Raw genomic sequence first — 8470 nt, forward strand, 5'->3', positions numbered from 1 at the left:
TAGTTCATAGAGTATATTCGGGACAATTTCTTGGATGCATTCTAGAGCCAACCAGGAGCAGGTTATTCTGGACCTGGTATTGAGCAATGAGTTTGGATTAATCAACAAGCTCATAATGTAAGGATGTTGATAATTCCTTGTCTGTTTTGTGTTTCTCTTTTGAACCTTGTCCCTGCAACATTGCAGTTTTGCTTTAAAACCTGCAGACTCTGGTCAAACTGAAAACACCTCCAGTCTAATTGTTGCTAACTTTGGTTGGCTCTTAATTTGTTGCTCGTTGTGTCTTTACTTAATTTGCTCTGTTTCTATAACCTTTGATCTAGAGTCGCCAGGTATCTTTATACCGCCACGAGGTTCAAGTTCAAGTACTGATCAATAACTCAACACACCAATTAGTAAGATTCAAATCAACACACATTTATTATACACAGTAAATCACTACTCATGCATAAAACTCTACTTTCTAGGCAATCTCTATCACTAAAAGTCCTATACTTAGCTTCGGAACTGGCCCACCAGGTCAGGGGAACAAATGGCCTTTCGTTCGATTCTGAGTCTGCAGGATTCAAAAGCTGGTATGGACTGGTTGCTAGGAGCGCCTATCTCGTAGCGTGCGTTGACTCGAGACTTACTTAGTTGTTGCGGCAGCTACGCAGTTCACTGTCAAGGGTTGGTTCGAGTTGCTGAGTGACCCTGCCAAGAAGACCGATTTGAACTTGGGGGCTCTACTCTATAGTCCCCAGGGGCTTCCCGCCATTCGGGGCGGACCCCATATCTGGTTCCAAGTGATTGGACTACGTTCTGATCACTTGGATCGATTTCTCCAATACTGGAGCTGTTCCCTGATCGCTGGGCAGTCCCTGAGTGTCCGTTGGCCTTCCTTTGTCTTGGCTCCTGCTGGCTTGGCCTTATTCACCTTACATATTTCAATTGTTCCCGGGGATCGCTCATTAGTATGCAGATGGCTGTGAGTTTCAGTGCTGTCTGCGCTTTTGCAAGCTCTAATACACAGGAGATTTTGCACTTGCTAGTTTTTGCCTGTGTTGGCTGAATTTCCCTTCATTCTTTGCGGACGTCCATTTTAACTCGGGAAGTGGCCAACCCAGGTGGCTACATAATGTACTGGCCCAGGTCTCCCCTTGTTGCTCTGTGGCATAGTCCGTGATGTCATTTTGATGGACTTGGCAAGCAGCTAATGAGTACCTCTGAGACTGTGGGACATCTTCTGTTCTCGCTTGGGATTGGACGAGTGTGTCAGAGAGTTGCTGGAAGATTTTGGAAAACCCAGACCAGCTCCATTTTGTTCTCAGTTCTGTGCAGACTTGCAAAGCATCATGTTGCAAGACTCACACTCTCTCTCTCTCTCTCAGCTTTCAGCCTGCCGATTTAAATGCTTCAAGCTAGCCTGGGAAAGTGACCTGTGAGCAGAGCTGTGGGTAAATAGACATTTCTATCCTGATAACGAACTGTGAAGCCAGTGATCCAAATCCTCTCTCCGCTGTTGGATTCTTCCTGAGGATTTAGAGCCAGGAGATGGGCTGTTTAAAATCCCACTTAAAACCCTTAGGCTGAGTGAGAACTGTAGTTTCAACTCAGTGAGGGTGATAGTCCACCTGGTGGACACGAGCTAGAATTGCACAGTCCTCAGAGAGGGAATTCTCAGTGTGAAGACACCAGTTGTTGAAAGTGAGCATTCTACAAAGACCACCATTAGCAGATATCTCCTACAAAGACCTCAACCCCAGCAGTGAAGATCCTCAAATCTCCTATACCCTTGGTTCAAACGTGGACAAAAGAGCTGAATGCCAGAGGTGAGGTGAGAGTGACATCAAGGCAGCATTTGACCGAGTATGGCATCAAGGAGCCCTAGCTAAACTGGAGTCAATGGGAAAACTCTCCGCTGGCTGGAGTCATACTTGGCACAAAGGAAGATTGTTGCGGTGGTTGGAGGCCAATCATCTCAGCTCCAGGACAATACTGCAAGAGTTCCTCAGGATAGTGTCCTAGGCCCAGCCATCTTTAGCTGCTTCATCAGTGACCTCCTTTCCAGTATAAGGTCAGAGGTGGGGATGTTTGCGGCTGACGGCACAATGTTCAGCACCATTTGCGACTCCTCAGATAATGAAGCAATCTATGTCCAAATGCAGCAAGATCTGAATAATATCCAGACTCGGGCTGACAAGTGGCAAGTTGCATTCGCGCCACTCATGTGCCAGGCAATGACCATATCCTACAAGAGAGGTTCTAACCATCACCCCTTGACATTGCCATCGCTGAATCCCCCACAATCACCGTGGCTGGCTCTGCTGCGCAGCTGGGCAGGAAGAAGAATGGCAGGGCTATAGTGATAGGGGACTCAATTGTAAGGGGAATAGACAGGCGGTTCTGCGGATGCAATCGAGACTCCAGGATGGTATGTTGCCTCCCTGGTGCAAGGGTCAAGGATGTCTCGGAGCGGCTGCAGGACATTCTGGGGGGGGGGGGGGGGGGGGGGGTGAACAGCCAGCTGTCGTGGTGCACATGGGCACCAACGATGTAGGTAAAAAACGGGACGAGGTCCTACAAGCTGAATTTAGGGAGCAAGGAGTTAAACTAAAAAGTAGGACCTCAAAGGTAGTAATCTCAGGATTGCTACCAGTGCCACGAGCTAGTCAGAGTAGGAATGTCAGGATAGAGAGGATGAATACGTGGCTCGAGAGATGGCGCAAGAGGGAGGGAATCAAATTCCTGGGACATTGGAACCGATTCTGGGGGAGGTGGGACCAGTACAAACCGGACGGTCTGCACCTGGGCAGGACTGGAACCGATGTCCTAGGGGGGGTGTTTGCTAGAGCTGTTGGGGAGAGTTTAAACTGATGTGGCAGGGGGACGGGAACCGATGCAGGAAGTTGGAAGGTAGTAAAACAGGGACAGAAATAAAAGGCAGTAAGGGGGAAAGTGTAAGGCAGAGAAGCCATAGTCAAAAATCAAAAAGGGCGACAGTACAAGGTACAGTGACTGAGGGGAGCTCAGTGAATAGGACCAGGAATACTAAAAGAAATAAAACGGGAAGTGAAAACATTAATGGTAAGCGACGTGGCAGGTTGTTACAGGAAGATATGGGTTCAACGACAAGGAAAATTAGGAGAAAGGTTAAGAGGAAATATAACTTAGGAGAGGTTACTGATCGAGGTGTTAAGATTCAGAACAGAGGTAAAAAAGCCAACATAAGTGTACTTTACCTGAATGCTCATAGTTCGGAATAAGGTAAATGAGTTGATGGCGCAAATCATCGTGAATGACTATGATTTAGTGGCCATTACTGAAACATGGTTAAAGGATAGTCACGACTGGGAGTTAAATATCCGAGGGTATCAAACTTTTCGGAAGGACAGAGTGGATGGTAAGGGAGGTGGTGTAGCTCTGTTATTTAAGGATGACATCCGGGCAACAGTAAGGGATGACATCGGTGCTATGGAGGATAAGGTTGAATCCATTTGGGTGGACATCAGGAATAGCAAGGCGAAAAAGTCACTGATAGGAGTAATCTATAGGCCACCAAATAGTAACATTATGGTGGGGCAGGCAATAAACAAAGAAATAACAGATGCATATAGAAATGGTACAGCAGTTATCATGGGGGATTTTAATCTACATGTTGATTGGTTTAACCAGGTCGGTCAAGGCAGCCTTGAGGAGGAGTTTATAGAATGTATCCGCGATAGTTTCCTCGAACAGTATGTAATGGAACCTACGAGGGAACAAGCGGTCCTAGATCTGGTCCTGTGTAATGAGACAGGATTGATTCAGGATCTCATAGTTAGGGATCCTCTCGGAAGGAGCGATCACAATATGGTGGAATTTAAAATACGGATGGAGGGTGAGAAGGTAAAATCAAGCACTAGTGTTTTGTGCTTAAACAAAGGAGATTACAATGGGATGAGAGAAGAACTAGCTAAGGTAGACTGGGAGCAAAGACTTTATGGTGAAACAGTTGAGGAACAGTGGAGAACCTTCCAAGTGATTTTTCTCAGTGCCCAGCAAAGGTTTATACCAACAAAAAGGAAGGACGGTAAAAAGAGGGAAAATCGACCGTGGATATCTAAGGAAATAAGGGAGAGTATCAAATTGAAGGAAAAAACATACAAAGTAGCAAAGATCAGTGGGAGACTAGAGGACTGGGAAATCTTTAGTGGGCAACAGAAAGCTACTAAAAAAGCTATAAAAGAAGAGTAAGATAGACTATGAGAGTAAACTTGCTCAGAATATAAAAACAGATAGTAAAAGTTTCTACAAATACATAAAACAAAAAAGAGTGGCTAAGGTAAATATTGGTCCTTTAGAGGATGAGAAGGGAGATTTAATAATGGGAGATGAGGAAATGGCTGAGGAACTGAACAGGTTTTTTGGGTCGGTCTTCACAGTGGAAGACACAAATAACATGCCAGTGACTGATGGAAATGAGGCTATGGCAGGTGAGGACCTTGAGAGGATTGATATCACCAAGGAGGTAGTGATGGGCAAGCTAATGGGGCTAAAGGTAGACAAGTTTCCTGGCCCTGATGGAATGCATCCCAGAGTGCTAAAAGAGATGGCTAGGGAAATTGCAAATGCACTAGTGATAATTTACCAAAATTCACTAGACTCTGGGGTGGTCCCGGCGGATTGGAAATTAGCAAACGTGACACCACTGTTTAAAAAAGGAGGTAGGCAGAAAGCGGGTAATTATAGGCCAGTGAGCTTAACTTCGGTAGTAGGGAAGATGCTGGAATCTATCATCAAGGAAGAAATAGCGAGGCATCTGGATGGAAATTGTCCCATTGGACAGACGCAGCATGGGTTCATAAAGGGCAGGTCGTGCCTAACTAATTTAGTGGAATTTTTTGAGGACATTAACAGTGCGGTAGATAACGGGGAGCCAATGGATGTGGTATATCTGGATTTCCAGAAAGCCTTTGACAAGGTGCCACACAAAAGGTTGTTGCATAAGATAAAGATGCATGGCATTAAGGGGAAAGTAGTAGCATGGAGAGAGGATTGATTAATTAATAGAAAGCAAAGAGTGGGGATTAATGGGTGTTTCTCTGGTTGGCAATCAGTAGCTAGTGGTGTCCCTCAGGGATCAGTGTTGGGCCCACAACTGTTCACAATTTACATAGATGATTTGGAGTTGGGGACCAAGGGCAATGTATCCAAGTTTGCAGACGACACTAAGATAAGTGGTAAAGCAAAAAGTGCAGAGGATACTGGAAGTCTGCAGAGGGATTTGGATAGGCTAAGTGAATGGGCTATGGTCTGGCAGATGGAATACAATGTTGACAGATGTGAGGTTATCCATTTTGGTAGGAATAACAGCAAAAGGGATTATTATTTAAATGATAAAATATTAAAACATGCTGCTGTGCAGAGAGACCTGGGTGTGCCAGTGCATGAGTCGCAGAAAGTTAGTTTCCAGGTGCAACAGGTGATTAAGAAGGCAAATGGAATTTTGTCCTTCATTGCTAGAGGGATGGAGTTTAAGACTAGGGAGGTTTGCTGCAATTGTATAAGGTGTTAGTGAGGCCACACCTGGAGTATTGTGTTCAGTTTTGGTCTCCTTACTTGAGAAAGGACGTACTGGCACTGGAGGGTGTGCAGAGGAGATTCACTAGGTTAATCCCAGAGCTGAAGGGGTTGGATTACGAGGAGAGGTTGAGTAGACTGGGACTGTAGAATCATAGAAGAATCATAGAAGTTTACAGCATGGAAACAGGCCCTTCGGCCCAACCAGTCCATGCCGCCCAGTTTTTTACCATTAAGCTAGTCCCAGTTGCCCGCACTTGGCCCATAACCCTCTATACCCATCTTACCCATGTAACCATCTAAATGCTTTTTAAAAGACACAATTGTACCCGCTTCTACTACTACCTCTGGCAGCCCATTCCAGACACTCACTACCCTCTGAGTGAAGAAATTGCCCCTCTGAATCTCTCCCCTCTCACCTTAAACCTATGCCCTCTAGTTTTAGACTCCCCTACCTTTGGGAAAAGATGTTGACTATCTACCTTATCTATGCCCCTCATTATTTTATAGACCTCTATAAGATCACCCCTAAGCCTCCTACGCTCCAGGGAAAAAAGTCCCAGTCTATCCAGCCTCTCCTTATAACTCAAACCATCAAGTCCCGGCAACATCCTAGTAAATCTTTTCTGCACTCTTTCTAGTTTAATAATATCCTTTCTATAATAGGGTGACCAGAACTGCACACAGTATTCCAAGTGTGGCCGTACCAATGTCTTGTACAACTTCAACAAGACGTCCCAACTCCTATATTCAATGTTCTGACCAATGAAACCAAGCATGCCGAATGCCTTCTTCACCACCCTGTCCACCTGCGACTCCACCTTCAAGGAGCTATGAACCTGTACTCCTAGATCTCTTTGTTCTATAACTCTCCCCAACGCCATACCATTAACTGAGTAGGTCCTGGCCTGATTCGATCTGCCAAAATGCATCACCTCACATTTATCTAAATTAAACTCCATCTGCCATTCGTCGGCCCACTGGCCTAATTGATCAAGATCCCGTTGCAATCCTAGATAACCTTCTTCACTATCCACTATGCCACCAATCTTGGTGTCATCTGCAAACTTACTAACCATGCCTCCTAAATTCTCATCCAAATCATTAATATAAATCACAAATAACAGTGGACCCAGCACCGATCCCTGAGGCACACCACTGGTCACAGGCCTCCAGTTTGAAAAACAACCCTCTACCACCACCCTCTGCCTTCTGTCGTCCAGCCAATTTTGAATCCAATTGGCAACCTCACCCTGGATCCCGTGAGCTTTAACCTTCTGCAACAACCTACCATGCGGTACCTTGTCAAAGGCTTTGCTAAAGTCCATGTAGACAACTGTACTCGTTGGAATTTAGAAGGATGAGGGGGGGATCTTGTAGAAACATATAAAATTATGAAGGGAATAGATAGGATAGATGCGGGCAGGTTGTTTCCACTGGCGGGTGAAAGCAGAACTAGGGGGCATAGCCTCAAAATAAGGGGAAGTAGATTTAGGACTGAGTTTAGGAGGAACTTCTTCACCCAAAGGGTTGTGAATCTATGGAATTCCTTGCCCAGTGAAGCAGTTGAGGCTCCTTCATTAAATGTTTTTAAGATAAAGATAGATAGTTTTTTGAAGAATAAAGGGATTAAGGGTTATGGTGTTTGGGCCGGAAAGTGGAGCTGAGTCCCCAAAAGAGCAGCCATGATCCCATTGAATGGCGGAGCAGGCTCGAGGGGCCAGATGGCCTACTCCTGCTCCTGTTTCTTATGTTCTAATCAACATCCTGGGGGTTACAGTTGATCAGAAACTGAACTGGACTAGTCGTATTAATACCATAGCTACCAGGGCAGGTCAAAGACCAGGATTCCTACAAAGAACAAAGAAAAGTACAGCACAGGAACAGGCCCTTTGGCCCTCCAAGGCTGCGCCAACCATGCTGCTCGTCTAAGATAAAATCTTCTACACTTCCAGGGTCCGTATCCCTCTATTCCCATCCTATTCATGTATTTAGACGGTGACCAACTCACCTCCTGACCGCTCAAGGCCAGTCAATCATATAAAAGGAACAAATCAGGAGTGTAATGGAATACTCTCCACTTGCTTGGATGAGTGCAGCTCCATCAACACTCAAGGAGCTTGATACCATTTAGGACAAAGCAGCCCGCTTGATTGCTCCTCCTTCCACAAACTTTCAAACCCTCCACCACCAATGAACAGTGGCAGCCATGTGTATCATCTACACAATGCTTTGCAGTAACTCACCACCGTTCCTTAGAAAGTACCTTCCAAACCCTCCACCACTACCATCTAGAAGGACAAGAGCAGCAGATACCTGGGAACCCCATCATCTTGAGGTTCCCCTCCAAGTCACTCACCATCCTGACTTGGAAATATAGCACCGTTCCTTCACTGTCGCTGGGTCAAAGTCCTGGAACTCCCTCCCTAACGGCACTGTGGGTGTACCTAAACCTCAGGGACTGCAACGGTTCAAGAAGGCAACTTACCACCACCTTCTGCAGGGCAATGAGGAATGGACAATAAATGCTGACGTGACCAGCGATGCCCACATCTAGTAAATGAATAAAAGAAAACTGTCTGTTATTTTTTGAACCTTTCCTCCTCCCATCATGTGTCTGTCTTGTGTGAGTCTGGGTGGGACGGGGTGTTGGGAATAGTTAGACTGGTATATCATTGTTCCATTATGTATGTTCATCTCTTACTCTTGTTATAAATAAACAGTTTTTCAACGTTTTACTTATAAATCTGGTGCTGTAACTCATTGGTGCAGTCAACGGTTAAAGATCTCAAGAAAATACACAAATTATTGGTTAATTCTTGATGGGACGCCAGGGGCTGTGGGGCTGTAATTTACTGCGCACCTGCCCAGAGTGTCATAACAATAAAGGAGATTCTCGCCAACAGTGATCATAACATGAGAGAATTTA

The sequence above is a fragment of the Scyliorhinus torazame genome, chromosome 10 (genome assembly GCF_047496885.1).
Source record: "Scyliorhinus torazame isolate Kashiwa2021f chromosome 10, sScyTor2.1, whole genome shotgun sequence".
In the NCBI taxonomy this organism is placed as follows: domain Eukaryota; kingdom Metazoa; phylum Chordata; class Chondrichthyes; order Carcharhiniformes; family Scyliorhinidae; genus Scyliorhinus; species Scyliorhinus torazame.